This window comes from Ranitomeya imitator, chromosome 3, assembly GCF_032444005.1.
Source record: "Ranitomeya imitator isolate aRanImi1 chromosome 3, aRanImi1.pri, whole genome shotgun sequence".
Taxonomy (NCBI): Eukaryota; Metazoa; Chordata; class Amphibia; order Anura; family Dendrobatidae; genus Ranitomeya; species Ranitomeya imitator.
Genome location: NC_091284.1, coordinates 620,888,489 through 620,915,537, shown reverse-complemented (window position 1 = coordinate 620,915,537; position 27,049 = coordinate 620,888,489).

Below are 27,049 nucleotides of genomic sequence, written 5' to 3'. Positions count from 1 at the left end.
AACTCTAGTAAGATTTATGTATATGCGCATAGAGATGCACAACTGTAAATTAATCAGGTGCCTCACACTACACTGCGTCCCCTATAGTAAAAAATAGCAGTTTAGATTAGGGGTGGAGAACCTCAGGCCCCTGGGCCATTTACGGCCCTCGATGACCTTTTATCTGGCCCTGGGCAGATTCTCAGGGACCGCAGTGCTTTGGTAGGGAGTTGCTTTTTGATTGCCACCAGCTCATTAATTTATTCTTGCTCTGTTAGCACACATATGCAGTGTTCACTACTGAACAATGAAGGGCATGCAATAAAAGATTACGTCCTGACACCAGTGCCACAGTCATGATGCACTTTGTGGTATGGCCCCCCGAAGGATTGTAAAAATATCTATATGGCCCTTGGCAGAAAAAAGATTCCCCACCCCTGGTCTAGGTGAATCAGGGCCAATAATTTTGAAATGGAGTGTGGCTCTTAATTCTGAGACTGAACTGTATTTTAATTGCGCTATTACACTGATGGTTTTCATGCAGTGTACAATACAGTCTAATTATGATATTGGTGCAATTACAGAATTACAAATTTAAGACACCTACTCAGTCAATCAAACAGATTATTTTTACTTTTTAGAAACCTACAGGCTTCGCTAAATGCCTTAGGCCGGTTTCACATTTGCGGTTGTGACCGCAGCGTTTCTGCCATAAATATCCGCGTTGTGTATTCCTATATTTAACATTAGGGACGCATGCGTCTGCGATCGGTTGCTTTTAGCCGCGTTTGACGACGCATGTATCGTTTCGTCGTCTGTGGTTTGGCGCGGTAAACGCTACATGTAGTAATTTTAGAGGCATCAATTTGCCGCCTAGAAACATATGCGGTTGATTGCAGAAGGAATGCGCCAAAAAAACGTATTGCTGTCTATGTAAACGCATGCGTTCACAAGCACAAGCGTTTGCTTGTGTTCGTGAAAGCATGCGTTGCACCAGAGAAAAACATGTCTAGACACTGATAAGCCACCCCCCACATACAAGGAGATAAAGGGAGGGAGTGGACATTTGCAGGTCACTACTCAGCAGACAGCCAAGCAGAGCAGACAGACCACAGCACCTGGGAGCAAACAAGCCTCTGAACAATGTGAGTATATCCTAGCCAATGCCTTTATTTTCTATTTTCTGTCTCTACATGTCCTAATTTCTGCCATTTCTTTCTTTCTACATGCATCAGAATTAGTGTTGAGCATTCCGATACCGCAAGTATCGGGTATCGGCCGATATTTGCGGTATCGGAATTCCGATACCGAATTCCAATACTTCCCGCGTATCGGATACCGGAATCGGAAGTTCCCAGAATTCAAACTGAACGCAGCAGCCAATGAGGAATGATTGGAAGTGTGGGCACATCCTGTTTAGCATGGTGGGCATGTAAGTACTGGCAAGGCTTGGATTGGCTGCTGAAATGATGTCACTCTGCACTATAAAAAACGCTGCCGCCATTTTGCGCTCACTCTGCTGTGATTTCAGTTAGGGACAGGACGCTGTGTTCTAACTGAGGGCCAGTCGAGCTAGCTAATTGCTTTATTTTCCTTTCCAAAGGCTAATTTAGCAAAACGCTGTGTGTTCTTCACTGTTCACCTTGCTCTTGCCTTGCAGCGCTGTTTTAACAGCGTTCTGCAAGGTCTCTGTGTGTGTGTGTGTGTGCAGCTCACTCTGTAGTCTGTGTGCAGCCATATACCCGGTTGTATTCAGCTCAGGGGGGGTTCACACTGCCTCACACAGTTGTCCTTTTTTGCTCTTAGTGCAGCCTGCTGCACATTTTTTCTCAAATTTCCTATTAGTGTTTTTCCACCAGTCTCCAGCTCTATTGTAGAAAAACACTACATAGGATAACCTAGAGGGGGGTTTTTGGGCCTTGCAGCGCCGTTTACGGCTGTCTGCACGGTCTCCGTGTGAGCCCAGCTCGCCCTGTAGTCTGTGTGCAGCCATAGCCGGTTGGATTCAGCTCAGGGTTCGTTACTGGCTCATACCTTGAGAAAAATTTTACTTTTTTTCAAATAGTGCAGCCTGTTTAAAATTTGAAAAAAAAAAATTCCTATTAGTGTCTTTCCACTCGTATCCAGCTAAATAGTGGAAAAACACTATATAGGATAACCTAGAGGAGGGTTTTTTGGCCTTGCAGCGCCGTTTACGGCTGTCTGCACGGTCTCCGTGTGAGCCCAGCTCGCCCTGTAGTCTGTGTGCAGCCATAGCCGGTTGGATTAAGCTCAGGGTTCGTTACTGGCTCATACCTAGAGAAAAATTTTACTTTTTTTCAAATAGTGCAGCCTGTTTAAAATTTGAAAAACAAAAATTCCTATTAGTGTCTTTCCACTCGTAACCAGCTAAATAGTGGAAAAACACTATATAGGATAACCTAGAGGAGGGTTTTTTGGCCTTGCAGCGCCGTTTACGGCTGTCTGCACGGTCTCTGTGTGAGCGCAGCTCGCCCTGTAGTCTGTGTGCAGCCATAGCCGGTTGGATTCAGCTCAGGGTGCGTTACTGCCTCATACCTTGAAAAACAATTTCCTTTTTTTCAAATAGTGCAGCCAGTTTAAAATTTGAAAAAAAAAATTCCTATTAGTGTCTTTCCACTCGTATCCAGCTAAATAGTGGAAAAACACTATATAGGATAACCGAGAGGAGGGTTTTTTGGCCTTGCAGCGCCGTTTACGGCTGTCTGCACGGTCTCCGTGTGATTTAAACTAGCTCTGTAGCCCGATCTGCACCAAAAAAAAGTTAAGTTCACCAAACACAACTTAAAACTTGTGTAGGCCACATTTGAAAAATAATAAAGTTTAGTCCACAATTTACAACATTAGTGTTTCTTACACCTGTTAGGAGGAGCATTTCAGGAATAAGCACACTAAGGCCTTAGTACTTTTCTGCTTATCTTTATCTGTCAACCAAGATGAAGAGGGCAGGGAGTAGAGTTGAGCGACCTTGACCTTTTTAGAGTCGAGCCGGGTTTTGCGAAACCCGACTATGTCCAAAGTCGGGTCGAGTGAAATCGGCCGATTATGACGTAAAGTCGGGATCGACCGAAACACGAAACCCAATGCAAGTCAATGGGGCAGCATAGTCGGCAGTGAGTGGGGGCCAGGAAAACACCTAGAGTGCCCATTTTAATGTCAAAACCATCCATTCTTCTTAATGAAGCTTGTCAAGCGTAATTTACCTTATAATAATTGGAAGGCATTTGAAATTGGGGGTCATTTGGCTAAAGTTGTGGGGGGTAGGGCTGGTTCAAGTAATTAGTGGGCCCAGGAAATCTGGACCACGTCACGGCAGTGGAGCAGGGAGAGGTAAGTATTTCAACTTTGCAAGTGCTGTGAACCTGAGCAAGCAGGGGGGGCCCACTCGTTGGCATTGGCACTGGCACAGGGCCCCTCAAAGTACAGCGGTGTGTTTGCACGGCGGGGGCGCCTCCCACCGGCAGCAACACTTTTGCGTACTATGAGAGGCCCTGTGCCAGTGACGTCGCCAACTAGTATTCCTCCCCCCACCTGATGAAGGAACCTGCACTTTCATCTGCACCTTCCTCTTTGTCCCCGTGTAAGGTGGTATGGTATGCGGGAAGAGCAACCTGACTTTCAGCAGGGTCACAATGTTGTTGTGTAGCGTGCACGGGGAATGTTGCGTTATGGGTCAATGTACCAGCAGACTCATCTATCACTGGCTGGGCAATGGGCACGATGAAGTGGAAACACAGATATAGGCCCAAAGAAGAAAGTGGGCTAAATGCAGTTCAAAATTGGTAACACAGGAATAACCAGGGGGCATTGCAGTGGAGGACAACTGGAATGAGAGGCTGACACAGAGAGTAGGGCCAAATCAGTAAGTAGTCGAAATGCAGTTCAAAATTGGCAACCGTAGTAAACAGGCGGCACAGCTTTGTTCAGTGGAGGAGAACAGCAAGGAGTGGCAGACACCGATAGTAGGCCCCAACCCAACTAGTAGGCCAAATGCAGTTTAACATTAACAACTACTTAACGAGAGGCTGAAAATGGAATTTCAGGACAGGAAACCAGGAGAACAGCAAGGAGCGGCAGACACCGATAGTAGGCCCCAAACCAACTAGTACGCCAAATGCAGTTGTTCCATTTAACCACAATTTAATGAGAGCCTGAAGATAGAAGCTCAGGAAAGGCAACCTGGTGAAAACCTTGGAGTGTAACACAACCTGTCTCTACACCCCATACCAAATTTGTAGGCCTAATGCAGCGTAGTTTCCACCAACTACTAAACGAGAGCCGGAAGATCGAAGCTCATGAAAGGCAACCCGGGGAACACCTTGGAGTGTAACACAACCTCTCTCTACACCACGAAAGGGCTGATTCTTAGGAAGGAAGGCTGTTGTAAATAAGCATTGCGCGTCCGAGGGTGATTATATTCTTATTCGGTATCTACTCACCCTCGGACGCGCCATGCTTCTTGATTTGTAATTAATGTTTATTTGCAATGTGCTTTTGACTTACTCAATTATTTTTTTAATTATTGATTTTATTAAATTAATAGTTTAACATCTTATTGGAAATAATTTAAAGGAGACGCGACAGGACAACACTCGGTGGATGCCATATCTGTGTTAACAACTCCAAAAAACTTTCAGTTAACTTCTTGCAGGAGAAAGAAATTGTAGCTGTTGGACCTTTGTAGTACAGTTCCAGATATTTGTTGTGTGTTTGTTTTGATTGTTAAAATGTCTGCATTTGAGATCTCAACACGATCTTATTTTTTATAATCAAATTAATTTTTTTAATATTTTATTAGGTTGGTTCAAGGGGTACACGGGCCGCAGTAGACAGGTCACTGGAGGCCTAGTGGAAGGAGGGACCGCAGATGCGCCACTGTTTCACCCATACACAATTAGTAGGCCTAATGCAGCGTAGTTTCCAACAGCTACTAAACGAGAGCCGGAAGATCGAAGCTCAGGAAAGGCAACCTGGGGAACACCTTGGAGTGTAACACAACCTCTCTCTACACCACGGAAGGGCTGATTCTTAGGAAGGAAGGCTGTTGTAAATAAGCATTGCGCGTCCGAGGGTGATTATATTCTTATTCGGTATCTACTCACCTTCGGACGCGCCATGCTTCTTGATTTGTAATTAATGTTTATTTGCAATGTGCTTTTGACTTACTCAATTATTTTTTTAATTATTGATTTTATTAAATTAATAGTTTAACATCTTATTGGAAATAATTTAAAGGAGACGCGACAGGACAACACTCGGTGGATGCCATATCTGTGTTAACAACTCCAAAAAACTTTCAGTTAACTTCTTGCAGGAGAAAGAAATTGTAGCTGTTGGACCTTTGTAGTACAGTTCCAGATATTTGTTGTGTGTTTGTTTTGATTGTTAAAATGTCTGCATTTGAGATCTCAACACGATCTTATTTTTTATAATCAAATTAATTTTTTAAATATTTTATTAGGTTGGTTCAAGGGGTACACGGGCAGCAATAGACAGGTCAGTGGAGGCCTAGTGGAAGGAGTGACGGCAGACAGGCATCAAAGGCCTAACATTGGGCTGGCTGTAGGCAAGTTAAAATTGGTTCCAGGGGAACACGGCCATCAGTGGCCTGGTCAGTGTAGTTGTAGTTGAAAGAACGGGACGCAGACAGGCTTCGAAGGCCTAACATAATAACATAGGGCTGGCTGTAGGCAAGTTAAAATTGGTTCCAGGGGAACACAGCCATCAGTGGCCTGGTCAGTGTAGTTGTAGTTGAAAGAACGGGACGCAGACAGGCTTCGAAGGCCTAACATAACAAACTTGGGCTGGCTGTAGGCACTTTTAAATTTGTTCCAGGGGTACATGGGCAGCAGTGTATGGTCAGTGGAAGTCTAGTGGAAGGAGTGACCGCAGACAGGCTTCCAGGGCCTAACATAACAAACTTGGGCTGGCTGTAGGCACTTTTAAATTGGTTCCAGGGGTACACGGGCAGCAGTGGTCTGGTCTGTGGAAGTCTAGTGGAAGGAGTGACCGCAGACAGGCTTCGAAGGCCTAACATAACAAACTTGGGCTGGCTGTAGGCACTTTTAAATTGGTTCCAGGGGTACACGGGCAGCAGTGGTCTGGTCAGTGGAAGTCTAGTGGAAGGAGTGACCGCAGACAGGCTTCCAAGGCCTAACATAACAAACTTGGGCTGGCTGTAGGCACTTTTAAATTGGTTCCAGGGGTACACGGGCAGCAGTGGTCTGGTCAGTGGAAGTCTAGTGGAAGGAGTGACCGCAGACAGGCTTCCAAGGCCTAACATAACAAACTTGGGCTGGCTGTAGGCACTTTTAAATTGGTTCCAGGGGTACACGGGCAGCAGTGGTCTGGTCAGTGGAAGTCTAGTGGAAGGAGTGACCGCAGACAGGCTTCCAAGGCCTAACATAACAAACTTGGGCTGGCTGTAGGCACTTTTAAATTGGTTCCAGGGGTACACGGGCAGCAGTGGTCTGGTCTGTGGAAGTCTAGTGGAAGGAGTGACCGCAGACAGGCTTCGAAGGCCTAACATAACAAACTTGGGCTGGCTGTAGGCACTTTTAAATTGGTTCCAGGGGTACACGGGCAGCAGTGGTCTGGTCAGTGGAAGTCTAGTGGAAGGAGTGACCGCAGACAGGCTTCCAAGGCCTAACATAACAAACTTGGGCTGGCTGTAGGCACTTTTAAATTGGTTCCAGGGGTACACGGGCAGCAGTGGTCTGGTCAGTGGAAGTCTAGTGGAAGGAGTGACCGCAGACAGGCTTCCAAGGCCTAACATAACAAACTTGGGCTGGCTGTAGGCACTTTTAAATTGGTTCCAGGGGTACACGGGCAGCAGTGGTCTTGTCTGTGGAAGTCTAGTGGAAGGAGTGACCGCAGACAGGCTTCGAAGGCCTAACATAAACTTGGGCTGGCTGTAGGCACTTTTAAATTGGTTCCAGGGGTACACGGGCAGCAGTGGTCTGGTCAGTGGAAGTCTAGTGGAAGGAGTGACCGCAGACAGGCTTCGAAGGCCTAACATAACAAACTTGGGCTGGCTGTAGGCACTTTTAAATTGGTTGCAGGGGTACATGGGCAGCAGTGGTCTGGTCAGTGGAAGTCTAGTGGAAGGAGTGACCGCAGACAGGCTTCGAAGGCCTAACATAACAAAATTGGGCTGGCTGTAGGCACTTTAAATTGGTTCCAGGGGTACATGGGCAGCAGTGTATGGTCAGTGGAAGTCTAGTGGAAGGAGTGACCGCAGACAGGCTTCCAAGGCCTAACATAACAAAATTGGGCTGACTGTAGGCACTTTTAAATTGGTTCCAGGGTAACACGGCCAGCAGTGGCCTGGTCAGTGTAGTAGTTGTAGAAAGAAGGGACCGCAGACAGGCTTCGAAGGCCTAACATAACAAAAATGTCAAAACAATGGTATTGTCAGTGCCAGGCATTGAAGGATGTCAGCGCCTAGACTACACATTGGTGAAGCTGTGAGAGATAATTTTGCTAGTGGTAGAGCACTGTTTGAGCTGGGGGGGGGAACTGTCTTGTGGCCGGCGGTACAGGCACAGGGCCCCTCATATTACAACGGTGTGTCTGACGTTGGGTGCGCACCACCACCGCCAGAGACACTTTATTGTACTATGAGGGACCCAGTGGCAGTGCCGTCGACCAAAAGCGGCCACACCCACCTCTTCAGACAAACAGCACTCTCAAGGGTCCAAGCGCAAAGTGGCGATAGCACGGCCCCGTGTGGGGAGTTTGGCCATTTCGTGAGGTGGAAACATGTCGTATGCTGGACAATCAGGTGAAGAAAATTACGAGATTGGAAAAGTCATTCAGAATAGTCCACAGGCAAGACCTTTTCATAGGAAAGCTAGGTGTCAGCCGGGCAGGGTGGGGCAAAAGATTTTGAAATCCAGTTGTGGTTCATTTTAATGAAGGTTAGATCATCTACATTTTGGGTAGCCAGACGAGTCCTTTTTTCTGTTAGTATTGAACCTGCAGCACTGAATACTCTTTCTGATAGGACACTAGCTGCCGGGCAAGCAAGCTCCTGCAATGCATATTCTGCCAATTCTGGCCAGGTGTCTAATTTGGATGCCCAGTAATCAAATGGGAATGACGGTTGAGGGAGAACGTCGATAAGGGATGAAAAATAGTTTGTAACCATACTGGACAAATGTTGTCTCCTGTCACTTTGAATTGATGCTGCAGTACCTGTCCTGTCTGCGGTCATAGAAAAATCACTCCACAACCTGGTCAGAAAACCCCTCTGGCCAACGCCACTTCTGATTTCTGCCCCTCTAACACCTCTGGTCTGCTGGCCCCTGGAGCTCGTGTGAGAACGATCACGGGCGCTGTGTGCAGGGAATGCCAGAAGCAAACGGTCAACAAGAGTTGATTGTTTTGTTGCTAATATTAGTTCCAAGTTCTCATGTGGCATAATATTTTGCAATTTGCCTTTATAGCGAGGATCAAGGAGGCAGGCCAACCAGTAATCGTCATCGTTCATCATTTTTGTAATGCGTGTGTCCCTTTTGAGGATACGCAAGGCATAATCCGCCATGTGGGCCAAAGTTCCCGTTGTCAAATCTGCGGTTGTGCTTGGTTGAGGGGCAGTTGCAGGCAAATCTACGTCACTTGTGTCCCTCAAAAAACCAGAACCCGGCCTTGCCACGCCACCAATTTCCCGTGCCCCCGGGAAAGCTTCCTCATTAAAAATATACTCATCCCCATCATCCTCCTCATCCTCCACCTCCTCTTCGCCCGGTACCTCGTCATGTACACTGCCCTGACCAGACAATCGCTGACTGTCATCAAGGCTTTCCTCTTCCTCTGGTGCAGACGCCTGATCCTTTATGTGCGTCAAACTTTGCATCAGCAGACGCATTAGGGGGATGCTCATGCTTATTATGGCGTTGTCTGCACTAACCAGCCGTGTGCATTCCTCAAAACACTGAAGGACTTGACACATGTCTTGAATCTTCGACCACTGCACACCTGACAACTCCATGTCTGCCATCCTACTGCCTGCCCGTGTATGTGTATCCTCCCACAAAAACATAACAGCCCGCCTCTGTTCGCACAGTCTCTGAAGCATGTGCAGTGTTGAGTTCCACCTTGTTGCAACGTCTATGATTAGGCGATGCTGGGGAAGGTTCAAAGAACGCTGATAGGTCTGCATACGGCTGGAGTGTACAGGCGAACGGCGGATATGTGCGCAAAGTCCACGCACTTTGAGGAGCAGGTCGGATAACCCCGGATAACTTTTCAGGAAGCACTGCACCACCAGGTTTAAGGTGTGAGCCAGGCAAGGAATGTGTTTCAGTTGGGAAAGGGAGATGGCAGCCATGAAATTCCTTCCGTTATCACTCACTACCTTGCCTGCCTCAAGATCTACAGTGCCCAGCCACGACTGCGTTTCTTGCTGCAAGAACTCGGACAGAACTTCCGCGGTGTGTCTATTGTCGCCCAAACACTTCATAGCCAATACAGCCTGCTGACGTTTGCCAGTAGCTGCCCCATAATGGGAGACCTGGTGTGCAACAGTGGCAGGTGCGGATGGAGTGTTTGTGCGACTGCGGTCTGTGGACGAGCTCTTGCTTCTGCAGGAGGACGAGGAGGAGGAGGAGGGGGTGCGAACGGCTACAGACAACTGTTTACTAGACCGTGGGCTAGGCAGAACTGTCCCAAACTTGCTGTCCCCTGTGGACCCTGAATCCACCACATTTACCCAGTGTGCCGTGATGGACACGTAACGTCCCTGGCCATGCCTACTGGTCCATGCATCTGTTGTCAGGTGCACCTTTGTGCTCACAGATTGCCTGAGTGCATGGACGATGCGCTCTTTAACATGCTGGTGGAGGGCTGGGATGGCTTTTCTGGAAAAAAAGTGTCGACTGGGTAGCTCGTAGCGTGGTACAGCGTAGTCCATCAGGTCTTTGAAAGCTTCGCTTTCAACTAACCGGTAGGGCATCATCTCTAACGAGATTAGTCTAGCTATGTGGGCGTTCAAACCCTGTGTACGCGGATGCGAGGCTAAGTATTTCCTTTTTCTAACCATAGTCTCATGTAGGGTGAGCTGGACTGGAGAGCTGGAGATCGTGGAACTAGCGGGGGTGCCGGTGGACATGGCAGACTGAGAGACGGTGGGAGATGGTATTGTTGCCGCCGGTGCCCTAGATGCAGTGTTTCCTACTACGAAACTGGTGATTCCCTGACCCTGACTGCTTTGGCCTGGCAAAGATACCTGCACAGATACAGCAGGTGGTGCGCTAAATGGTGGTCCTACACTACCGGAAGGGATGTTGCGTTGATGACTAGCTTCATTGGCCGAGGGTGCAACAACCTTAAGGGACGTTTGGTAGTTAGTCCAAGCTTTCAAATGCATGGTGGTTAAATGTCTATGCATGCAACTAGTATTGAGACTTTTCAGATTCTGACCTCTGCTTAAGGAAGTAGAACATTTTTGACAGATGACTTTGCGCTGATCAATTGGATGTTGTTTAAAAAAATGCCAGACTGCACTCTTTCTAGCATCGGATACCTTTTCAGGCATTGCAGACTGAGCTTTAACCGGATGGCCACGCTGTCCTCCACCAGGTTTTGGCTTTGCCACGCGTTTTGGGCAAGATACGGGCCCGGCAGATGGAACCTGTGGCGATGTTGATGCCTGCTGCGGCCCCTCCTCCTCCTCTGCTTCAGAACTGCTGCCGCCTGCACCCTGTTCCCCCAATGGCTGCCAATCGGGGTCAAGAACTGGGTCATCTAATAACTCTTCTTGTACCTCCTGCGCAACTTCGTCTGTGTCACCGTGTCGTTTGGTGGTATAGCGTTCGTGATGGGGCAACATAGTCTCATCAGGGTCTGATTCTTGATCAGCACCCTGCGAGGGCAATGTTGTGGTCTGAGTCAAAGGACCAGCATAGTAGTCTGGCTGTGGCTGTGCGTCAGTGCACTCCATGTCAGATTCAACTTGTAATGGGCATGGACTGTTAACTGCTTCACTTTCTAAGCCAGGGACGGTATGTGTAAAGAGCTCCATGGAGTAACCCGTTGTGTCGCCTGCTGCATTCTTCTCTGTTGTTGTTTTTGCTGAAGAGGACAAGGAAGTGACTTGTCCCTGACCGTGAACATCCACTAACGACGCGCTGCTTTTACTTTTACCAGTTTCACGAGAGGAGGCAAAAGAGCTAGAGGCTGAGTCAGCAAGATAAGCCAAAACTTGCTCTTGCTGCTCCGGCTTTAAAAGCGGTTTTCCTAATCCCAGAAAAGGGAGCGTTCGAGGCCTTGTGTAGCCGGACGACGAACCTGGCTCCACAGCTCCAGACTTAGGTGCAATATTTTTTTCCCCACGACCACCTGATGCTCCACCACTACCACTACCCTCATTACCAGCTGACAATGAACGCCCCCGGCCACGACCTCTTCCACTAGACTTCCTCATTGTTTTAAAAACGTAACCAAACTAACGTTATTTGTTGCAGTCACACAACTTACACGGTGAGCTATAACTTCAGTATGATTTAGCTACCCCTTTACAGGTTGGTGAGACCACAGCGAAAATCAGGCCCAATGTTACACACTCTGTTTTTGGTGGCTGCAAATTAGAGAGATGCCCCACACGCAGGACTGTCACTGAAGCACAAATGTTAATATTAATGTCACACTATTATTTTTTTTTAATTTTTATTTTTTTCAGGAACACTTTAGAAACACCAAAAACAAAAAAAAAAATAGATTTTTGCAGGGAGAATTTAGAAAACAAATGTAACAAACTATATGCTTTCTATGGGCCACTGAGGGAGAGATGACGCACACAGGAATCAGGAGTGGCACACAAGCCCAGAGGCCAATATTTTTCTACCAATGATTGATGGAGTTATTTTCTCTGGTAGATTTTGGAACCCAAATCAAGGAAAAAAAATATAGGCTTTCTATGGACCACAATTGGAGAGAGAGAGAGAGAGAGAGAGAGAGAGAGAGAGAGAGAGAGAGAGAGAGAGAGATGGCACACCCAGGAGTCAAGACTGGCACACAAGCAGAAAGGCCAATATTAATCTCCCATTTTTTTGGGGGGTTTGTTTTTTTTTTTGTTTTTTTTTTCAGGGAGACTTTAGAAAAAAAAATAATAAAAAAAATATGATTTTATCAGGAAGAATTTAGAAACCAAATAAAATAAAATGATTTTTTCAGGGAGAATTTATAAAACAAATAAAAACAAAAATAGGCGTTCTATGGCCCACTGACTGAGAGTTGACGCACACAGGAGTCAGGAGTGGCACACAAGCCCAGAGGCCAATATTTTTCTACCAATGATTGATGTAGTTATTTTCTCTGGTAGATTTTGGAACCCAAATCAAGGAAAAAAAATATAGGCTTTCTATGGACCACAATTGGAGAGAGAGAGAGAGAGAGAGAGAGAGAGAGATGGCACACCCAGGAGTCAAGACTGGCACACAAGCAGAAAGGCCAATATTAATCTCCCACTGTTTTTTTTGGTTGTTTTTTTTTTTTTTTTTCAGGGAGAATTTAGAAAAAAAAATAATAAAAAAAATATGATTTTATCAGGAAGAATTTAGAAACCAAATAAAATAAAATGATTTTTTCAGGAAGAATTTATAAAACAAATAAAACAAAAAATAGGAGTTCTATGGCCCACTGACTGAGAGATGACGCACACAGGAGTCAAGACTGGCACACAAGCAGAAAGGCCAATATTAATCTCCCACTGTTTTTTTTTTTTTTTTTTCAGGGAGACTTTAGAAAAAAAAATAATAAAAAAAATATGATTTTATCAGGAAGAATTTAGAAACCAAATAAAATATAATGATTTTTTCAGGGAGAATTTAGAAAACAAATAAAACCAAAAATAGGCGTTCTATGGCCCACTGACTGAGAGAGAGAGAGAGAGAGATGGCACGCTTAGTACTGGCACACAAGCCCAAAGGGCAATATTAATCTCCCTTTTTTTTTCAGGGAGAATTTCTAAAACCCCAAAAAAAAAAAAAATAGGCTTTCTATGGCCCACTATTTGTGAGAGAGATGGGACGCTCAGGACTGGCACAGATGGCACGCTCAGGACTGGCACAGAAGCCCAGAGGCCAATATTAATCTCCCTTTTTTTCAGGGAGAATTTATAAAACCAAAAAAATATTTAAATAGGCTTTCTATGGCCCACTATTTGTGAGAGAGATGGCACGCTCAGGACTGGCACAGATGGCACGCTCACAACTGGCACACAAGCCCAGAGGCCAATATTAATCTCCCTTTTTTTCAGGGAGAATTTATAAAACCAAAAAAAAAATTAAATAGGCTTTCTATGGCCCACTATTTGTGAGAGAGATGGCACGCTCAGGACTGGCACAGATGGCACGCTCACAACTGGCACACAAGCCCAGAGGCCAATATTAATCTCCCTTTTTTTCTGGGAGAATTTATAAAACCAAAAAAATATTTAAATAGGCTTTCTATGGCCCACTATTTGTGAGAGAGATGGCACGCTCAGGACTGGCACAGATGGCACGCTCAGGACTGGCACAGAAGCCCAGAGGCCAATATTAATCTCCCTTTTTTTCTGGGAGAATTTATAAAACCAAAAAAATATTTAAATAGGCTTTCTATGGCCCACTATTTGTGAGAGAGATGGCACGCTCAGGACTGGCACAGATGGCACGCTCACAACTGGCACACAAGCCCAGAGGCCAATATTAATCTCCCTTTTTTTCAGGGAGAATTTATAAAACCAAAAAAAAAATTAAATAGGCTTTCTATGGCCCACTATTTGTGAGAGAGATGGCACGCTCAGGACTGGCACAGATGGCACGCTCACAACTGGCACACAAGCCCAGAGGCCAATATTAATCTCCCTTTTTTCAGGAAAAATTTATAAAACCAAAAAAAAAATTAAATAGGCTTTCTATGGCCCACTATTTGTGAGAGAGATGGCACGCTCACAACTGGCACAGATGGCACGCTCACAACTGGCACACAAGCCCAGAGGCCAATATTAATCTCCCTTTTTTCAGGGAAAATTTATAAAACCAAAAAAAAAATTAAATAGGCTTTCTATGGCCCACTATTTGTGAGAGAGATGGCACGCTCACAACTGGCACAGATGGCACGCTCACAACTGACACACAAGCCCAGAGGCCAATATTAATCTCCCTTTTTTCAGGGAAAATTTATAAAACCAAAAAAAAAATTAAATAGGCTTTCTATGGCCCACTATTTGTGAGAGAGATGGCACGCTCAGGGCTGGCACAGATGGCACGCTCACAACTGGCACACAAGCCCAGAGGCCAATATTAATCTCCCTTTTTTCAGGGAAAATTTATAAAACCCCAAAAAAAATTAAATAGGCTTTCTATGGCCCACTATTTGTGAGAGAGATGGCACACTCAGGACTGGCACACAAGCCCAAAGGCTAATATTAATCTCCCACTGTATTTTTATCAGGGAGAATTTATACACCCCACAAAAAAAAATACAGAAAAATGAAAAGGCTTTCTATGGCCCACTATGTGAGAGAGATGGCACACACAGGGATGGCACTCTAGCAGAAATGCCAAATTGCCAATCTTAATCTCCCACCAAAAAAAAAAAAAAACAGAGAATGTCCTACAATTACTATCTCCCTGCCTGCAGTAATCTCAGCCAGGTATGGCAGGCAGCAATAAGGAGTGGACTGATGCACAAATCAAATAAAAAGTGTGGACAAACAAAAAAGATAGCTGTGCAGAAAGGAAGGAACAAGAGGATTTGTGCTTTGAAAAAAGCAGTTGGTTTGCACAGCGGCGTACACACAGCAATGCAGCTATCAGGGAGCCTTCTAGGGCAGCCCAATGAGCTACAGCGCTGAGGGGGAAAAAAAAAAAAAAAACTTCCACTGTCCCTGCACACCGAGGGTGGTGTTGGACAGTGCAAATCGCTGCAGCACAAGCGGTTTTGTGGTTAATGGACCCTGCCTAACGCTATCCCTGCTTCTGACAAAGCGGCAGCAACCTCTCCCTAAGCTCAGATCAGCAGCAGTAAGATGGCGGTCGGCGGGAACGCCTCTTTATAGCCCCTGTGACGTCGCAGACAGCAAGCCAATCACTGCAATGCCCTTCTCAAAGATGGTGGGGACCAGGACCTATGTCATCACGCTGCCCACACTCTGCGTTTACCTTCATTGGCTGAGAAATGGCGCTTTTCGCGTCATTGAAACGCGACTTTGGCGCGAAAGTCGCGTACCGCATGGCCGACCCCGCACAGGGGTCGGATCGGGTTTCATGAAACCCCGACTTAGCCAAAAGTCGGCGACTTTTGAAAATGTTCGACCCGTTTCGCTCAACCCTAGCAGGGAGTAAGGCACGTGGGCGTGGGCGCGGAGCAGGGAGAGGAGCAGGGAGAGGACGTGGTGATTCTGTGCCTGCTGCGGGCGCCGGTGACTCGTCGTCACTCAGTTTCAGCAGGGAACAGTCCTTCATGCGCAGCTTTGTCGGAGAGCGCCGTGCACCGCTGCTACGTGAAGACCAAATTGAAGCCGTTGTCGGGTGGATGGCAGCTAACGCCTCGGCATCGACTTCAGTTAGTGCCACATCCTCTCAGGCACAGAGCACTGGAGAGCAGCCATCTGTCTCTTCACCACCTGCCAAATTGGCCAGGCAGTCAGAGAGCCCAGGACAGGAGCCGTCTCTACTTCTGTTCTCTGAATCTCTTGGCTTGGAAACAGGGGGCCAGCCAAGCAGCATTGGAGAAATGGAAGAAGAGGCAGTGTGCAGTGATGCCCAAAAGCTTTATCTCTCTGACTCTGAAGAGGCAGGTGGGCCAGTGCCTCCGGTGACCACAGCGCAGTACGCATCTGATGATGAAACTCAGGTGCCGCTTTCTGATGCGTACTGTGCTGCCGAGACTACCCAGGAGGAGCAGTTGGTGGCAGAGGGTAGTGGAGATGATGAGGTCCTTGACCCATCGTGGAGTGAGGAACAGGAAGGTGGTGGGAGCAGCTCTGAGGAAGAGCTTCCCCTTACGGGCCAAAGAGGGAGAGGGAGGGGGAAGACTGCGGAGCCTGTAGCCTCCACTTTGGCACCCGTTAGGAGCCTGTCTCTTTCCAAAGCCAAAAAGGGCGCTCCCAAGACTTGCAGTGCCTGGTCCTTTTTTGACACAGTTGCAGATGACATTTGTTTTGTCAAATGCAAGCTGTGTCATCAGAAAGTAAAAAGAGGTAAAAGTGTCAGCAACCTCAATACCACAAATATGTGGAAACATGTGCGGAACAGGCACGCGGTGAAGTTACAGAAACACAGTGAAGACGTAGGCCAACCAACAGCGGCAGCTACCACCCCTTCATCTCGTGTTGCCTCTTGCTCCACTGTTGTCCAGAGACCTAGTGTAATTCCACCCACAGCACCACCTTCCCAGTCATCCTCACACTCCCAGTCTACTCTACAGCCATCGGTAGTACAGGCATGGGAGAAAAGGCGGGCATTCTCGGCCAACCACCCCCGAGCACAGGCTCTGAATGCAGGCATTGCCAAACTGTTGTCCCTGGAAATGCTCTCGTTCAGGCTGGTGGAGACTGACAGCTTCCGTGACTTGATGGCATTGGCAGTCCCACAGTACAAGGTGCCCAGCCGCTTTTACTTCAGCAGGCAGGCTGTCCCTGCCCTGCACAGGCATGTTGAGGCAAACATAAAACATGCGCTACTGAACGCCGTCAGTAGCAAGGTCCACCTCACCACCGATGCGTGGACCAGTCAGCATGGACAGGGGCGATATGTTTCCCTCACTGCCCATTGGGTTAATGTTGTTGAGCCAGGTACAGATCATGCGAGTCCTGCCCACTCCAAGGATTGCAGGAATCCAGTCTGTACGCATCGACTCCTCCTCTTACACCAGTTCCTCTGATTCCTCTCTGCAGGATCCGTCACAGTCCACCTCCACATGGACCCGTGAACGTTTACCTATGACCGACATGAGCACAGCCGTGGCCAAACGTCAGCAGGCCGTCTTGAAACTAGTTTCATTGGGGCATCGAAGCCACACAGCGCAGGAGCTCTGGAATGCCATCAAGCAGGAGAGCGATGTGTGGTTACTGCCAGCGAATCTCCAGCCAGGCATGGTAGTGTGTGACAATGGCCGAAATCTGGTGGCAGCTTTGGCCCTTGGCAACCTCACTCACATCCCATGTCTGGCACATGTGCTCAATTTGGTTGTGCAGAGTTTTCTGAGGGACTATCCGGATCTTGATGCCCTGCTGCACAAGGTCCGCCTAGAGTGTGCTCACTTGCGGCGTTCCAGCTTGGCCAGATCCCGCATTGCTGCTCTGCAGCGCCGATTCCGCCTTCCGGAACACCGCATCATATGTGACCTACCTACCCGGTGGAATTCCACGTTACATATGTTGGAGCGGTTGTGTGAGCAGCAGCAAGCAGTTATGGAGTACCAGCTGCATCAGGCGCAAAGAAGTCGCAGTCAGCGCCGATCAGACTTCACAACCACAGAGTGGGCCACTATGAAGGACGTCTGCCAGGTTTTGCGTCCTTTTGATTATTCCACGCGGATGGCAAGTGCAGATGATGCACTAGTCAGCATGACTGTCCCCCTTATCTGCCTGCTTCAGCAAACTTTGCAAGGGTTAAGGGATGATGTGGTGGAAGAGGTGGAGGATGAGGAGTCACCTTTTCCATCAGCTTCTGGAGAGTCAGCGCCACGTGGTTCCTCACAAAGGGGTACGCAGGGGCCAATTTGTGAGGAGGATGAGGAGGAGTCAATGGAGGAGGAAGAGCTCCGTCCAGAGGAGGGAGCGACACAATTTTCCAGTGGTCAGTGTGTACAGCGAGGGTGGGGTGATAACGAGCGGGCAGAGATCATGTCTCAAGCAGGGGACAGCGTTTCTGGGCCAGTTGGCACTCTGCAGCACATGGTGGATTTCATGCTGCAGTGCCTGAGAAACGACCGCCGCATCGACCACATTCTCAACATGCCTGATTATTGGGTGTTCACCCTCCTCGATCCTCGCTACCGGGACAACGTCCAAAACCTCATCCCTGCGTTGACCCAGGAGCGTAAATTGCGGGAGTACCACGACACACTGGTGAATTCCATCATCTTCTCCTGTCCAACTGAGAGGAGTGCTGCTAGTGCTTTACAAAGCAGCTCAGTGCGTCGAGGCAGTGGGGGAGGCTCTGCCCAAAGAGGGAGCAGAAGCAGTGCCTCTGCCCAAGGCAAGCCCAGTATGGCACAACTCTGGCACACTTTTGTGTGCCCGCCCCAAATGTCTACACCATCACCGGCGGCTCCAGTCAGCAGGAGGCAACGGTTCCGTCAGATGGTGACAGACTACATGGCTTGCCCTCTTACTGTACTCCCAGACGGCTCTTCCCCGTTCAAGTTTTGGGTCCCTAAGCTGGATACATGGCCAGAGCTAAGCCAGTATGCATTGGAGGTGCTGGCTTGCCCTGCGGCTAGTGTCTTATCGGAACGTGTCTTTAGTGCCGCAGGTGGTGTACTAACAGACCGTCGCATGCGACTATCCTCCGACAACGTTGACCGGCTTACTTTCCTGAAAATGAACCAGGCCTGGATCTCGCAGGAATTTGCCACTCCTCTGCCTGATTAAGTAATTGGGTGTCATCCAGGTCTCCTGCTGTGTTCATCTTTCTACCACCTGAACTGCTATTCCTGGGCTCCAACACCGCCAGTTGCGGCTCAGAAGTGCAGGTTGCACAGTAAAAACGTACGACCCAGTGTTATTGGGTTTCAGTAACGTCAGCTGATCCCCAGCTGTGTAGCCGGCAATGTGTCCTGCGACCGCCACGCTGGCACAACAACCTAAATGTAAGGGAACCTGTCTCCCCCCCCCCCCCGTCGTTTGTTACTGAAAGAGCCATCTTGTGCAGCAGTAATGCTGCACAAGGAAAAGGTAGCTCTTTTTTTTTAGCTCTTTGCACACGCAGAACTTAACACTTATAAAATGTGTTCACTGATACCGTTATACCGTCCCGGAGCTGGGACTTTCCTTCGTAATGTGTCGCAGCACAGCCGTCATTCCTACCCCCTTGGTGCCATGCGCTGCCTCCTCAGCGTTGTTTTAAGCTGTCACGGAGCCTGCGCTGTTCTGTTATTCCTTGGGCATGCCCTATTTGCGCTGCCTGTCTTCTGACATAATTTGGTGTCAGGCTGGCTGCGCCTGTGCGGCCGCGCTGCCCGAGATCCCGCCTCGCAGTGTCTTCTGATTGAGTGGCACTGCGGGCCTGGGATCCATGGGCATGCGCAGTGCATATCTTCCCCTCGGGCTCTCGCTCATTTCCCTCCGCCTTCTTTAGACTGTGCGCCGTCAGCTGATCCCTAGCATGCCACGGCTGTGACACCGCACAGTCTGAAGAAGAGGGAAGGAGGGGAGTGAGAGTCGAGGTTATGCACTGTGCATGCCCATGGTTCCAAGGCCCGCAGTGGGATTACGTTAGACGAGACTGCGAGGTGGGATCTGGAGCAGCGTGGACGCACAGGCACTGACAGCCTGACACCAAATTATGTCAGAAGACAGGCAGCGCTAATTGGGCATGGCCAAGGGCTAACAGAACAGCGCAGGCTCCGTGACAGCTTAAAACAACGCTGAGGAGGCAGCGCACGGCATCAAGGGGATAGGAATGACAGCTGTGCTGTGTCCCATTACGAAGGAAATTCGCACCTCCGGAACGGTTTAACGGTATAAAGGGACACATTTTTAGTGTTTACTTCGGTGTTTGCAAGGAGCATAATTAAAAGAGCAACATTTTCCTTTTGCATCCTTAGTGCTGCACAAGATGGCTCTTTCAGCTACAAACGTCTTGGGGGGGGGTTAAAGGTTCCCTTTCAACTTGCTCCAATCAGGCTTCGGCCTACACTCTGTTCCTCTGCTCCTCCTGCTGTCCCTGGGCTCTAACACCGCCAGTTGGTGCCTGGAAGTGCTGTGTGCACAGTCAACAGTCGCACCTCTGTTATTGGGGTTCAGTAACGTCAGCTGATCCCCAGCTGTGTGTGCGGCAATACCTCCAATCTGCTCCTCCTGCTGTCCCTGGGCTCTAACACCGCCAGTTGGTGCCTGGAAGTGCTGTGTGCACAGTCAACAGTCGCTCCTCTGTTATTGGGGTTCAGTAACGTCAGCTGATCCCCAGCTGTGTGTGCGGCAATACCTCCAATCTGCTCCTCCTGCTGTCCCTGGGCTCTAACACCGCCAGTTGGTGCCTGGAAGTGCTGTGTGCACAGTCAACAGTCGCTCCTCTGTTATTGGGGTTCAGTAACGTCAGCTGATCCCCAGCTGTGTATCCGGCAACGTGTCATGCGACCGCCACGCTGGCACAACTAAAATGTAAGGGGACCTGTCCCCCCCCCCCTAGGCGTTTGTTACTGAAAGAGCCACCATGTGCAGCACTAATACTGCACAAGGGAAAGGTCGCTCTTGAAATTATGCTCCTTGCAAACGCTGAACTACACACTCATGTAATGTGTCCCCTCACACCGTCCAACCGTCCCGGAGGTGGGACTTTCCTTTGTAATGTGACGCAGCACAGCCGTCATTGCTACCCCCTTGGCACCGTGCACTGCCTCCTTAGCGTTGTTTGATTCCGTCATGGACCCTGCGCTGTTATGTTATCCCTTGGCCATGCACAGTTTGCACTGCCCGTCCTCTGACATCATTTGTTGTCGTCCTGGCTGCGCCTGTGCGTCCACGCTGCCCGAAATCACACCTCGCAGTGTCGTCTAATGTGATCCCACAGTGGGCCTGGTATCCATGGCCATGCGCAGTGCATATACTAGCCTCTCACTCCCCTTCTTCACGCTTCTTCAGACTAGGCGGCGTCAGCTGATCCCTAATAGCATGCCACGGCCGTGACGCCGCACAGTCTGAAGAAGCAGGAAGGAGGTGAGTGAGAGGCGATGATATGCACTGCGCATGCCCATGGATCCCTGGCCCGCAGTGGGACTACATTAGATGACACTGCAAGGTTGGATCTCGGGCAGCTTGGACGTACAGGCACTGCCAGCCTGACACCTACATGATGTCAGAAGACGGGCACCGCTAACTGTGCATGGCCAAGGGATAACATTACAGCGCGGGCTCCGTGACAGAACCAAACAACGTTGAGGAGGTGGCGCCCGGCACCAAGGGGGTTGGAATGATGGCTGTGCTGTGTCACATTACAAAGGAAAGTCCCACTTCCGGGATGGTTTGACGGTGTGAGGGGACACATTATATGAGTGTGTACTTCAGCGTTTGCAAGGAGCATAATTTTCGGAGCCACCATTTTCCATGTGCAGTATTACTGCTGTACAAGATGGCTCTTTCAGCAACAAATGCCTGGGGGGGGGGGGTTAAAGGTTCCCTTTCAACTTGCTCCACTGCAGGCTTCGGCCTACACTCTGCTCCTCTTTGATTCCCTGGGTTTCAACACTGTCAGTTGCCACCTGGAAGTGTTGTCTACACAGAAAAAACACTAGGTGATGTGTCAGTGGGGTTCAGCACCGCCAGCTGTTCCCCTGCTGTGTAGTCGGCAACGTGTCCAGCACAAGCCACGCTGGCACAACAGAACAAAAGCTGCCACCAGTGCAGGCTTTGGCCTACACTCTGCTCCTCTCCTCCTCCTGCTGACCCTGGGCTCAAACACCGCTAGTTTTTGCCCGGAAGTGCTAGCTGCACAGAGAAAAACACCAGCCAATGTGTTAGTGGGGTTCAGCAACGCCAGCTGTTCCCCTGCTGTGTAGCCGGCAACGTGACCTGCAAACGCCACGCAGGCACATGAACTGAAATTAAAGGGAACCTGGCCCCACCCCCCCAGGTGTTTCTATGTATAACAGCCACCTAGTACAGCAGTACTGCTGCATTTGTACAAGGTGGCTGACTTTTTCTCCTTGCCCACGTTGAACTCAACACGTACAAAATGTGTCTTATTGAGACCATTCCACTGTCCCTGAGGTGTGACTTTCCTTTCTAATGATACGCAGCACCCCCCTTGGTAGCGTTTCCCGTCTTTTGTCATCATGGTTAGCTGGCTGCGCCTGTGCATCCGCCCTGCTAGAAACAACGCCCCTCGTTGTCATATTTATTTTGTCAGCGAGGGTGTGGTTTATGGGCACAAGCAATGCATATGTTCGCCTGTCTTAACTCATCTCCTTCCGCCTTCTTCAGACTGTGCGGCCTCCTGGCCGTGGTAGGCGATAAGGGATCAGCTGAGGCCGCCCAGTCTGGAGCAGGTGTAAGGACATGTGTAAGCGGCAAACCTATTTACTGCACAAGGCCACGAATCCCAGCCACGCAGTGTGATTTTTTGAAAACACACTGTGGGTCTGGGATTCATGTCCATCGCTAACCGCAACGGCCGACATGAAATGAGGTCAGAAGACAGGAAGCGCTCACAGCGCATGGCCAAGGGATCACAATAGCGCAGACTCCTGTACAGCAAATAACAACGCTCAGGAATCTGCGCCCAGTACCTAGGTGCAAATTTTGACACCTGTGCTGCGTCTCGTTAAAAAGACAAGTCACGCCTCCACAACTGTTTTACAGTATAATGGGCTAAATAGTGTACGTGTTTTAGTCAGCGTGTGCAAGGAGCAAACCAAATAGAGCAACCTTTTACTTGTGCAGCATTAATGTTGCACAAGGTGTGGCTCTTGTACCTTGCAACACCTGAGGGGGGTTAAAGGTAACCTTTGAAATTGGTTCAACTAGGCTTCGGCCTACACTCTGCTCCTCTCCTGCTGACCCTGGGCTCAAACACCGCTAGTTTTTGCCCGGAACTGCTAGCTGCACAGAGAAAAACACCAGTCAATGTGTTAGTGGGGTTCAGCACCGCCAGCTGTTCCCCTGCTGTGTAGTCGGCATCGTGTCCAGCACAAGCCACGCTGGCACAACTGACCAAAAGCTGCCACCAGTGCAGGCTTCGGCCTACACTCTGCTCCTCTCCTCCTCCTGCTGACCCTGGGCTCAAACACCGCCAGTTTCTGCCCGGAAGTGCTAGCTGCACAGAGAAAAACACCAGCCAATGTGTTAGTGGGGTTCAGCACCACCAGCTGTTCCCCCGCTGTGTAGCCGGCATCGTGTCCAGCACAAGCCACGCTGGCAGAACTGACCAAAAGCTGCCACCAGTGCAGGCTTCGGCCTACACATTGCTCCTCTCCTCCTCCTGCTGACCCTGGGCTCTAACACCGCCAGTTTTTGCCCGGACATGCGAGCTGCACAGAGAAAAACACCAGTCAATGTGTCAGTGGGGTTCAGCAACGCCAGCTGTTCCCCTGCTGTGTAGCTTGCAACGTGACCTGCAAACGCCACGCAGGCACATGAACTGAAATTGAAGGGAGCCTGCCCCCCACCCCCAGGTGTTTCTATGTAAAACAGCCACCTTGTACAGCAGTACTGCTGCATTTGTACAAGGTGGCTGACTTTTTCTCCTTGCCCACGTGGAACTCAACACGTACAAAATGTGTCTCATTGAGACCATTCCACTGTCCCTGAGGTGTGACTTTCCTTTCTAATGATACGCAGCACCACCCTTGTTAGCGCTGCCCGTCTTTTGACATCATTGGTTAGCTGGCTGCGCCTGTGCGTCTGCCCTGCTCGAAACAACGCCCCTCGGTGTCTTATTTTTTTGAACAGCGAGGGTGTGATTGATGGGCATGTGCAGTGCATATGTTTGCCTGTGTTCACTCATCTCCTTCCGCCTTCTTCAGACTGGGTGTCCTCATGGCCGCGGCAGGCGATAAGGGATCAGATGAGGCCGCCCAGTCTGAAGCAGGTGTAAGGACATGTGTGAGCGTCAAACATATTTACTGAACAAGGCCACGAATCCCAGCCACGCAGTGTGATTTTTTGAAAACACACTGTGGGTCTGGGATTCATGTCCATCGCTAACCGTAACGGCCGACATTAAATGAGGTCAGAAGACAGGAAGCGCTCACAGCGCATGGCCAAGGAATCACAATAGCGCATACTCCTGTACAGCAAATAACAACGCTCAGGAATCTGCGCACAGCAGCTAGGTGTAAATTTTGACACCTGTGCTGCATCTCCTTAAAAAGACAAGTCACGCCTCCACTACTGTTTGACAGTATAATGGGCTAAATAGTGTACGTGTTTTATTCAGCGTGTGCAAGGAGCAAAATTAAATAGAGCAACCTTTGACTTGTGCATCATTAATGCTGTTCAAGGTGTGGCTCTTGTACCTTGCAACACCTGAGGGGGGGTTAAAGGTAACCTTTGAAATTGGTTCAACTAGGCTTCGGCCTACACTCTGCTCCTCTACTCCTCCTGCTGACCCTGGGCTCAAACACCGCTAGTTTTTGCCCGGAACTGCTAGCTGCACAGAGAAAAACACCAGTCAATGTGTTAGTGGGGTTCAGCAACGCCAGCTGTTCCCCTGCTGTGTAGTCGGCAACGTGTCCAGCACAAGCCACGCTGGCACAACAGAACAAAAGCTGCCACCAGTGCAGGCTTGGTCCTACACTTTGCTCCTCTCCTCCTCCTGCTGACCCTGGGCTCAAACAACGCCAGTTTCTGCCCGGACATGCTAGCTGCACAGAGAAAAACACCAGCCAATGTGTTAGTGGGGTTCAGCACCGCCAGCTGTTCCCCTTCTGTGTAGTCGGCATCGTGTCCAGCACAAGCCACGCTGGCACAACTGACCAAAAGCTGCCACCAGTGCAGGCTTCGGTCTACACTTTGCTCCTCTCCTCCTCCTGCTGACCCTGGGCTCAAACAACGCCAGTTTCTGCCCGGACATGCTAGCTGCACAGAGAAAAACACCAGCCAATGTGTTAGTGGGGTTCAGCACCGCCAGCTGTTCCCCTGCTGTGTAGCTGGCAACGTGTCCTGCAAACGCCACGCAGGCACATGAACTGAAATTGAAGGGAGCCTGCCCCCCACCCCCCCATATGTTTCTATGTATAACAGCCACCTTGTACAGCAGTACTGCTGCATTTGTACAAGGTGGCTGACTTTTTCTCCTTGCACACGTGGAACTCAACAAGTACAAAATGTGTCTCATTACAGACCATTACAATGTCCCTGAGGTGTGACTTTCCTTTTTAATGACACGCAGCACCCCCATTGTTAGCGCTGCCCGTCTCCTGACATCATTGGTTGGCTGGCTGTGCCTGTGCATCCCCCCTGCCCGACACAACGCCCCCCGTTGTCTCATATATTTTGACTGCGAGGGTGTGATTGATGGGCACGAGCAGTGCATATGTTCCCCTGTCTTCACTCCCCTCCTTCCGCCTTCTTCTGACTGTGCGGCCTCATGGCCGCGGCATGCGATAAGGGATCAGCTGAGGCCGCCCAGTCTGAAGCAGGTGTAAGGACATGTGTGAGCGGCGAACATATTTACTGCACAAGACCTCGAATCCCAGCACCGCAGTGTGACTTTAGGAAAAGCCACTGTGGGTCTGGGATTTATGGCCATCATTAACCGCACCGGCCAACATGAAATGAGGTCATGAGACGGCCTGCACTAACAGGGTATTGCCAAGGGATAACACAAGAGGGCAGTTTCCTGTACTGCAAATAACAACGGTAAGGAATCTGCGCCCAGCACCTAGGTGTAAATTTGTACACCTGTGCTGCGTCTCCTTAAAAAGACTAGTAGTCACGCCTCCACTACTGTTTGACAGTATAATGGGCTAAATAGTGTACGTGTTTAATTCAGCGTGTGCAAGGAGCAAAATTAAATAGAGCAACCTTTGACTTGTGCATCATTAATGCTGTTCAAGGTGTGGCTCTTGTACCTTGCAACACCTGAGGGGGGAGTTAAAGGTAACCTTTGAAATTGGTTCAACTAGGCTTCGGCCTACACTCTGCTCCTCTCCTCCTCCTGCTGACCCTGGGCTCAAACACCGCTAGTTTTTGCCCGGAACTGCTAGCTGCACAGAGAAAAACACCAGTCAATGTGTTAGTGGGGTTCAGCAACGCCAACTGTTCCCCTGCTGTGTAGTCGGCAACGTGTCCAGCACAAGCCACGCTGGCACAACAGAACAAAAGCTGCCACCAGTGCAGGCTTGGTCCTACACTTTGCTCCTCTCCTCCTCCTGCTGACCCTGGGCTCAAACAACGCCAGTTTCTGCCCGGACATGCTAGCTGCACAGAGAAAAACACCAGCCAATGTGTTAGTGGGGTTCAGCACCGCCAGCTGTTCCCCTGCTGTGTAGTCGGCATCGTGTCCAGCACAAGCCACGCTGGCACAACTGACCAAAAGCTGCCACCAGTGCAGGCTTCGGCCTACACTTTGCTCCTCTCCTCCTCCTGCTGACCCTGGGCTCAAACAACGCCAGTTTCTGCCCGGACATGCTAGCTGCACAGAGAAAAACACCAGCCAATGTGTTAGTGGGGTTCAGCACCGCCAGCTGTTCCCCTGCTGTGTAGCTGGCAACGTGTCCTGCAAACGCCACGCAGGCACATGAACTGAAATTGAAGGGAGCCTGCCCCCCACTCCCCCAGGTGTTTCTATGTATAACAGCCACCTTGTACAGCAGTACTGCTGCATTTGTACAAGGTGGCTGACTTTTTCTCCTTGCACACGTGGAACTCAACAAGTACAAAATGTGTTTCATTACAGACCATTACAATGTCCCTGAGGTGTGACTTTCCTTTTTAATGACACGCAGCACCCCCATTGTTAGCGCTGCCCGTCTCCTGACATCATTGGTTGGGCTGGCTGTGCCTGTGCGTCCCCCCTGCCCGACACAACGCCCCCCGTTGTCTCATATATTTTGACTGCGAGGGTGTGATTGATGGGCACGAGCAGTGCATATCTTCACCTGTCTTAACTCATCTCCTTCCGCCTTCTTCAGACTGTGCAGCCTCATGGCCGCGGCATGCGAGAAGGGATCAGCAGAGGCCGCCCAGTCTGAAGCAGGTGTAAGGACGTGTGTGAGGGGCCAAAATATTTACTGCTCAAGGCCACGAATCACAGCACCGCAGTGTGACTTTATGAAAAGGCACTGTGGGTCTGGGATTTATGGCCATCGTTAACCGCACCGGCCAACATGAAATGAGGTCATAAGACGGGCAGCTCTAACAGGGCATTGCCAAGGGATAACACAAGAGCGCAGACTCCTG